This window comes from Lepidochelys kempii, chromosome 8 (assembly GCF_965140285.1).
Source record: "Lepidochelys kempii isolate rLepKem1 chromosome 8, rLepKem1.hap1, whole genome shotgun sequence".
Lineage (NCBI taxonomy): Eukaryota > Metazoa > Chordata > Testudines > Cheloniidae > Lepidochelys > Lepidochelys kempii.
Window position 1 is genome coordinate 3,508,308 of NC_136387.1, and position 9,219 is coordinate 3,517,526.

Genomic DNA, 9,219 nt, shown 5'->3' on the forward strand with positions numbered 1-9,219 from the left:
TTCTGCAGCCACACACAGACAGGCAGTAATCTGGTTTGTGACCCTGCAGCCAGGGCCGGCTCTAGGTTTTTTGCCGCCCCAAGCAAAATGCCGCTGAAGCGAAAAAAAAGAAGGCTGGAGTGCCGCCCCAAGCACGTGCTTGGTTTGCTGGTGCCTAGAGCTGGCCCTGCCTGCAGCAGTGACATGCTCCCACCTCACACTGTGTCCAGACTCTGGCTCAGAAAGGTCAGGGGAGGGGAGGGGAGGATCATGGACTGAATAAAACCCAGACAGATCCACTCGGCAAGAACTACAAGGTATGAGTTTGCAGTTCCAGGTACTGCAGGAACAAGTCTTCCAAAGGTACTGGTGAGGCCCATGTTACTACACTGAACCCCTGTGAGTGAGGAGAGACAAGGGGGTCTGGAGAACTGCATATGCACAAAAGCCATATCATAGCTGTGGTGGTTATAGTCACCACTGTCAGGGGATCTGTAACCATTGTCTGTGGGAACCATCCAGAGACACTTCAGGTGTTGTAAGCCACTGTGCCTCATCTCTTCCATTAGCGTGGAGCAGTTTGAGAGCCACTGTCAGGTGGATTAGCCAGGATAGCTTCCCCCACAAACAAGTGACACCAACCTCAACACAGACCTGTGTGCCTCTGTGTGGTACCCAGACTGTCCTGGGTCCTGACTATGGGACTCCCGTTAGGTCTGGCAGCCGCACACACAGCTGCTGAGAGAACCACCCATCTGTAGGCTGGGAAGATCAAAGAACTTCTCCCTGCATCTTCCTGGTTAGGGTCAGGAGGGCGAGGATGTGCAACTGCAGCATGCATGAGTGCTTCCTGTGCTTGGACAGAACCACATCATGGGCAGAACCACCATGGCCGCGCTGTGTGTCCTGCTGTCATCCTCCCCTGTAGAGAGGAGATGGGGAGAAGAGGGGAAACACACACCTCAGTGGATCCACCTGCAATGGAAGCATGTGGCGAGCTTACAGGGACAGTTTTGTGTTGTGCCTGAGATGCCAGGCAGGTCCCATTAGCCTGTGCATTGTATCCTAGCCCCGTCTCAATTACTGTTGTATCTTTGTCTGCAGGTCTCACAGTATCAGGCTCTCCAGTGAGAGGAGTGGTGGGTCAGAACGTCACTTTGCCCTGTAAATACCGAGTTAATCGCCAAAGTGACATCACAACAATGTGCTGGGGTCGGGGCAGCTGTCCTTCTTTTCAGTGTTCTCAGCCAATTCTCTGGACAGATGGACGGAGGGTAACCAAGCGTCAGTCCAGCAGATACCAGTTAGAAGGGAATCTCGCTCAGGGGGATGTGTCCCTGACCATAGTGAATGTGGCAGAAGCAGACGGAGGGGTGTACTGCTGCCGTGTGGAGATCCCTGGTTGGTTCAATGATCAGCAGAAGAATCTGGAAGTTGCGATTGAGACAGGTGAGCAGAGCTTTTCTTTTGTACGAGTGTCCTTGAAGGGTAAAACTCCTGCCCTCTGGCTGACTCTCTCAGCTTGTGACAGAATCAATGTATTAATGTCCTGCAGTGTTAACCATTATGACTTTGAAGCTGTACCGTTACCACTGTGGAAAGGAAGCAGCCTCTGCCATCAGTGTAACCCAGCAGAGCCAGTGCATGGGAATGGAGACTTCAGGTCTTTGAGCCATGGCGCATGACTCATCAGCATTCTCAGCTGTCCCACATGTAGCATCCAAGAGAGTGGGCCATGGAGTAGGTGACTTTCCTGGCTTATGCACAGTAATCCTCCCATTGATGAGGGGCATGTTTAGCAACCAGCCAGGTGCTCAAACCACTGTCAGCTGCCAGTCCTGACTTATCGATTATTTTGCTTATTGCCCAAAGTAGCTACGTAGCAGGCCTTTGCAAGAACTTAACTAAGGCAAGCCGGGTGGGGGTTAGCAGCAATCCCATGGAGTAAACCTGACTCAGTCTCCTCTCTGATGTGCTGGGGTAAATGTCTGTGGAAAATCTGGAAGTCTGTCTATATTTGATTTTTGGTGTGAGTGTGTTGGGGCCCATGAGACTGCAGACTCTGCAAAAACACATCTGTATACCTAATGGATTAAAAAGTGCTTCCTTAATGGTTTTTCTATGATTGACATGTTGTTGAAGTAATTGTAGCAAAGCAGAGTCAGGGTGAGCTCCACCCTGACATCTGGTGGTGAGGTGTGGCAAATTGTGGAAAAGAACTTCAGGGGCTGATCTCATTTGCATAGGCACACCCACCCCGCCTAGAATGAGGCCATAGCTGCCCAAATGGTCACTTTGGCTACTGTGGGATCCCCAGTGTCTCTGTTATTGGGGTAGGAAGAATAAATTGTTATTACCCTGATTATGGGAATCAAGGACAGTGGAACTGCACTTGGCCTTTTGTTATGATGGAGGGACTCGCCATCAACTAAGTAGCACTCGCTAGGCAAGGGACATGGGTTCCAAAACTCTGTGAATTGAGAGAGGCTGGGAACAGGTATTAACACTTGGTGGCATGGGCCCCCTGGGGAGGGCCTTACATGCTAATTACACTTCCTCCTCTCTCCACTGTGGAGTATCAGAGCTAATTTTGATTCCATTAGGAGTCTAATTACAGGCTGCTGAGCTGACTTCACTTTGGGCTAATGGTGCACCAGCACTGAGGCTCCCCTACTACAAGCTGAAATCACTGAGCGTTGTGTTAAGTAGTGGGGGAGCCTGAAGATATATGGTGGAGCAATTTGCGGGACGGCGAGCGGAGCGGCTGGTGGAGCAGAGCAGTTTGTTGGAGGCCTAGAGCAGCCCATGGGGTGGCTGGCAGAGCGAAGCCCCATGGAGAGGTGGGGCCATCAGCTTTGGACCACGTAAGGTGCCCCTTAACCCCCCCCCCCCCCCCGCCCAATCTCCACCCAGGTTGGGAGGTAAAACTCTGCAGATAAACCTTTGGTCCCTTGATCAGGGACAGAGACTTTTGGGTTGTTGGACTTTTGGGATTTTGGGTTGCTGGACTCAAGAACTAAAGGGAAAGGACATGCCCCAATTTGCTTGGGGTGTGTTTGCCTATGCAAATGAGATCAGCTCCTGAAGTTCTTTTCCACAACTTGCCACACCTCACCACCAGATGTCAGGGTGGAGCTCATCCTGACTCTGCTTACACTAACATAAAAGGGGTAGACAGATCTGAGGAATTTGGATTTGACTTTCTGGACATCTCTTGGAATCCCCAGTGACAGGCGGATAGCTGGCCAATTGTCGTTTGACCACTTGAAACCCTTCCAGACTGTGGGTAACTATTGTTTGGGGGTGATCTATAGTCTGTTGTGTTTGTATGTGCTTGAGACTAAATAAGGCAGAGACTTTGGGTAGAGGCATTCTGGTGAGAGTTCTGGAGAATAGTAAAGTGAGTGCTTTAAGTAAAAGCACTTGATCTTGATTAGTTTGTGCCTGCGAATCAGAGAAGAACTGTCATCTGTATTAAGTGATGTTTATTTTCTATTTGCGTAGTTGCTGCAACTGTCACCCAGGTATCCTCTTCTGTCACACCAAGATGGCTATCTATTTCTAGTTCAGAAGCCCCTCAGGCTGTAAGTATCTCTGTTGTCAATTAAATGGTGCATATATCTTCCCTACAGGTCACTACCTGTAGTGCTCTAGTTTGATTGGAACAGAGAAATGTTCATAAGTAGTCTTTTAGTTCGGGTGACCAGACAGCAAGTGTGAAAAATCGGGACAGCGGATGGGGTGGGGGCGTAATAGGCACCTATATAAGAGAGAGACCCAAATATCAGGACTGTCCCAATAAAATCGAGACATCTGGTCACCCTACTTTTATTGGGTCAACTTCTGTTGGGGAAAGAGACAGGCTTTCGAGCTACACAGAGCTGTTCTTCAAGTCACTGGACCTTGAAAGCTTGTCTCTTGGTCCAGTGAACGATATGACCTCACCCGCCTTGTCTCTCTGATATCCTGGCATCAACACAGGTACAACACACTGCAAACCACATATTTAGTCTGTCCATTTGCTGTCTCGGAAATAGTCCTGATGGTTTAACTGTCAAAAGACAAACAACTCTGATAACAAATCTAAGGGACTAATCCTGCAGTTCTTATTCCATCCTTACGAAGGCAAAAACCTCAGATTTCAAGGCTAAACTTAAAATAAATATTTAACTCTGACTCCTGGTTCATGTAACCTAATATAGCAACTCAATGGAAGTAGAGCATTATCTCCAGTTGGGTGCATCACCTCAAGTGTGTGTCTACCATATTTTTCCAAGATGCCCAAATGGCTTTTGAATCATGCATATAATTAATACCCACTAATACCTTCATGTCTGTGTTTCAGTTTGCTGTGTCTACATCAGTCCATCTACTGGAGCCTGAATCCAGGGGGACAGGGATGTATATTAGAATTGGTGTCATTCTGTCACTTCTAGTCCTCCTAGTTTTTTCCCTGTTAATCTTCAGATGTAAGTAAATCAGAGAAAGAACAACTCAAGGGCATTAATATTTTTATTTCTCTAACTCGACCAACAGCAACTTGTAGGGGGATGCACCGAATCAACTCTTCCCCAAGCTGCCCTGGAAATGGCCCTTCCTCGGTCATTGCTGTCCACTTTTCACACTGCTGCCATGGCCCTGCCCAATCATAAGGGGAGCGGCAGCTGCTTTCTGCAGCTACAGACACTACCTTCCCTGGGAAACTCCCCATTAGGGTGTCCAGTGGAGTCACTCTTGGGTGAATTTGTCCCTTTATGCTCTGAGGACCTGGGTTTAAATCTCCCTTATTGAATTTCTCTCACTTGGCTCTTTTTCTTGTCCTTGCTGCTTTTTTAGAACTTCTGTTCTCATAACCATGTGCTTCTCTCCCCCCCCACTTATTTTGGATAATCTTAAGGGTATTTGCACAATGCATAGAAGCTGGGGAATTTGGCCAGGTAAGTGCTATTCATTTTGTCTCTTCTGTACCTATAAGAAGAAGCCAGTATTGCTATATCTTTGTTAGGTTGTTCAGAACAGACAGTCCCACACTCACGCTGGCATCTCACACGTGCATTCTTTTAATCTGAGTGGCTTTTTCATATCAGGATAGATAAACTTTCTTGCATTGTTATCTGCAATTTCATTCAATGAGGCATGATCATTGCTATTTGTTTTTAATACGGCTGGCAAGCAATTACAAAAATTAATTGCGATTAATCACGTGAATAAAAAAATTAATTGCACAACTAATCACGTTATTAAACAATCATGGAATGCCATTTATTTAAATATTTTTGGATGTTTTCTACATTTTCAAATAGATTGATTTCAATTACAACACAGAATGCAAAGTGTATAGTGCTCACTTTATATTTATTTTCTATTACAAATATTTGCAGTGTAAAAAACAAAAGAAATAGTATTTTTCAATTCACCTCATACAAGTACTGTAGTGCAGTCTCTTTATCATGGAAGTTGAACTTACAAATGTAGAATTACGAAAAATAACTGCATTGAATAATAAAACAATGTAAAACTTTAGAGCCTACAAGTCCACTCAGTCCTACTTCAGCCAGTCGGTCAGACAACCAAATTTGGTTACAATTTGCAGGAGACAATGCTGCCCGCTTCTTGTTTACAATGTCACTGGAAAGTGAGAACAGGTGTTCACATGGCACTTTTATAACCGGCGTTGCAAGATATTTACATGCCAGATGTGCTAAAGATTCATATGTCCCTTCATGCTTCATCCACCATTCCAGAGGACATGGGTCCATGCTGATGCTGGGTTCTGCTCGATAACGATCCAAAACAGAGTGGACCAATGCATGTTCATTTTCATCTTCTGAGTCAGATGCCACCAGCAGAAGGTTGATGTTCTTTTTTGGTGGTTCGGGCTCTATAGTTTTCACATCAGAGTGTTTCTCTTTTAAGACTTCTGAAAGCATGGTCCACACCTCGTCCCCCTCAGATTTTGGAAGGCACTTCAGATTCTTAAACCTTGGGTCTAGTGCTGTAGCTACTTTTAGAAATTTCACATTGGTATCTTCTTTGCATTTTGTCAAAACTGCTGTGAAAGAGTTCTTAAAATGAACATGTGCTGGGTCATCATCTGAGACTGCTATAACATGAAATATATGGTAGAATGCGGTAAAACGGAGCGGAAGACATGCAGTTCTCCCACAAGAAGTTCAGTCACAAATTTAATTAACGCATTATTTTTTAACGAGCATCATCAACATGGAAGCATGTCCTCTGGAATGGTCGCTGAAGTATGAAGGGTCCTATGAATGTTTAGCATATCTGGCATGTAAATACCTTGCAACGCCAGCTACAAAAGTGCCATGCGAAAGCCTGTTCTCACTTTCAGATGACATTGTAAATAAAAAGCAGGCAGCAGCATCTCCTGCAAATGTAAACAAGCTTGTTTGTCTGAGCGATTGGCTGAACAAGAAGTAGGACTGAGTGGACTTGTAGGCTCTAAAGTTTTACATTGTTTTGTTTTTGAGAGAAGTTATGTAACAAAAAAAAAATCTGCATTTCTAAGTTGCACTTTCAGAATAAAGAGATTGCACTACAGCACTTGTATGAGGTGAATTGAAAAATACAATTTCCTTTGTTTATCATTTTTACAGTGCAAATATTTGTAATAAAAATAATATCAAGTGAGCACTGTACACTTTGTATTCTGTGTTGTAATAGAAATCAATATATTTGAAAATATAGAAAAACACAAATATATTTAATAAATATCAATTGGTAGTCTATTGTTTAACAGTGCAATAATTTTTTTAATTGCGATAAATTTTTTCGAGTTAATTGCATGAATTAACTGCGATTAATTGACAATGAGGCATGATCATTGCTATTTGTTGTTAACCAGTAAGCAAAATATGAGCATAACTGTTTTTGCTTGCATTGTATTAAGAAGCAGACCTTTGGGCTTGGAATTCTTTCTAAATACTCAAGTATTGATTATAAGTATTGTTTAATAAGTTCTGCTCTGATTCCCATTTTCTTAGTGAGCTGGTTGATTTCACTACCCAGCCTGTTGCGTTACTGTTAAGACCTTGTTATTTAAAGGTCTGGGCTTATTACTCTTGCTCCAACCCAATCTCATTTTGTGGCACAAAACATGGAGGGATCTGAAGCACACGGGAAGCTGGGATCAATGCAGAGGAAAATGAGTACAGGATGGATAGATACTGTGTGTGACTGTTCTGGGAATGCGTCTGTCAGTTTACGCTTCTCCTTTTGTTTTGTGAGTATCGTTTGTGGTTGTAAACCTGCATTCAGGGTTATAACCGTCATTTTGTGAATCATCCTCTAGTGTGTCGTGGGCGGAGAGCCGGTTTGGACTGGGGTGTGCATAGCCTGAGGTGGTGATCAGCGAGGAGGTGGTGTTTCTCACCTTACGCAGAACTAACATGGGATGGGTCACCCGGATGGCTGCAAAGAATTATTGACTTGCTTATGACTCTTATCAGCCTCAGCCCCTCCAAACCATGGCTGGGACATGAGGTATCACACTGGGGTTCAAGACCAAGTTCATGTATATAAACGAGGGGGCTTCTGTGTAGAGGGAGCCACCGATCGCCAGCAGCAAGAGGGACAAGGGAGTCTCCACCTCACCTGACCAGGCACACCTCAGACCCAAACGGAAGGAAGAGATCATCTGCGGGGTGGGGCCGTTGCATTCAAGTCTTTATTTTTTCTGTAGCTCTGTAAATCTCTTGTGCAGTCTAAAATGTGCATGTGAAATTCCTTTGCAAATTGTTCCTTGATTTAACTGTCACATGGTCTCTGAAGGGTTAAACCATAAATTGGAGTGCCACAAGGGTAGAATTTGGCGGGTAGAGTGCATAAATTACCAGGGACAGTTGGGGGCTTCAGCAGAGGTCATGGGGCCTACGACAGCTGCATCCAACATCCCAAGATGGGGGTGCCTGACAGGCCAAACCAGAGACTGTGTCTTGACACTGCTCAGACCCAGTGGCATGGAAGCATGCAGGATCCAAAGGCTGAGGCCAACACAGCAGGCTGAAAACTGTCCATAGAAAAGATGTGAGTGCAGAGAGCCGCCCTGGCTGAAAAACCGTAGTATTAGCCACTAAAGACAAAGAGAGCCCATTTTATGCTGCTCCCTGAACTGTATGTTCCACTGACCATTGTTAGTCATTGTTTATACATATTCTTAGTTCTATCAAGCAGCAAAATTAAGAGGGATGGGACTAATTAGTCCCAACACCAACAAAAAACAAATACATTTGTGCAAAAATATTTTTATGCTCTCTTGATGAAGGGCCTGATCTAATTCCTCTCAAAGTAAATGGGAGTTGGATCAGACCCTGTCAGACAGTGGCAATTGTTGACCAAAACATACATACCCTTTCCGCAGCTATTTCCCAGAATGTCCCAGGGTCCCTTTATCCCTTTCACCCACTAGACCAGGGGCAGGTTAACTTTTTGGCCTGAAGGCCACATCGGGTTTCTGAAATTGTATAGAGGGCCGGTTAGGGGAGGCTGTGCCTCCCCAAACAGCCAGGCATGGCCCGGCCCCCGCCCCCATCCGACTCCCCTGCTTCTTGTCCCCTGACTGCCCCCCGGGATTCCTGCCCCATCCAACCCCCCTGTCCCCTGACAGCCCCCCCAGGACTCCTGCCCCATCCACCCCACCACCCCCTGCTCTCATTCCCTTGACTGTCCCTAACTGCCTCCACCGCCCCATCCAACCTCCCCCTCCTTCCTGATTGCCCCCCACCACCCCATTCAACCCCCCTGTTCCCTCCTGACTGACCTCCCCCAGGCGCCCTGCCCCATCCACCCTCCCTGTCCCCTGATCACCCCCAACCACCCCATCCAACCCCTCCTCTCCTTCCTGACTGCCCCCCTGGGACCCGTGCCCCCATTCAACCCCCATTCCTCGCCCTGTGCCCACCCCGACCCCTATCCACGCCCCTGACCACCCCCGAACTCCCCTGCCCTCTATCCAACGCCCCCTGCCCCCATTACCATGCTGCCTGGAGCACCTGCGGTGCGACTGCTCCAGGACAGACAGCCATGTCGTGCAGCACAGAGCAACGCGTCAGGCCGGGCTCTGCAGCCCCACTGCCAGAGTATTGTGCCGTGCGGTGGCGTGGCTGCGGGGGATGGGGGACAGCCTCCCGGGCCAGGAGCTCGGGGGCCGGGCAGGACGGTCCCGCAGGTCGTAGTTTGCCCACCTCTACGCTAGACTCTGCCTGCGCACCTGTATGTGTC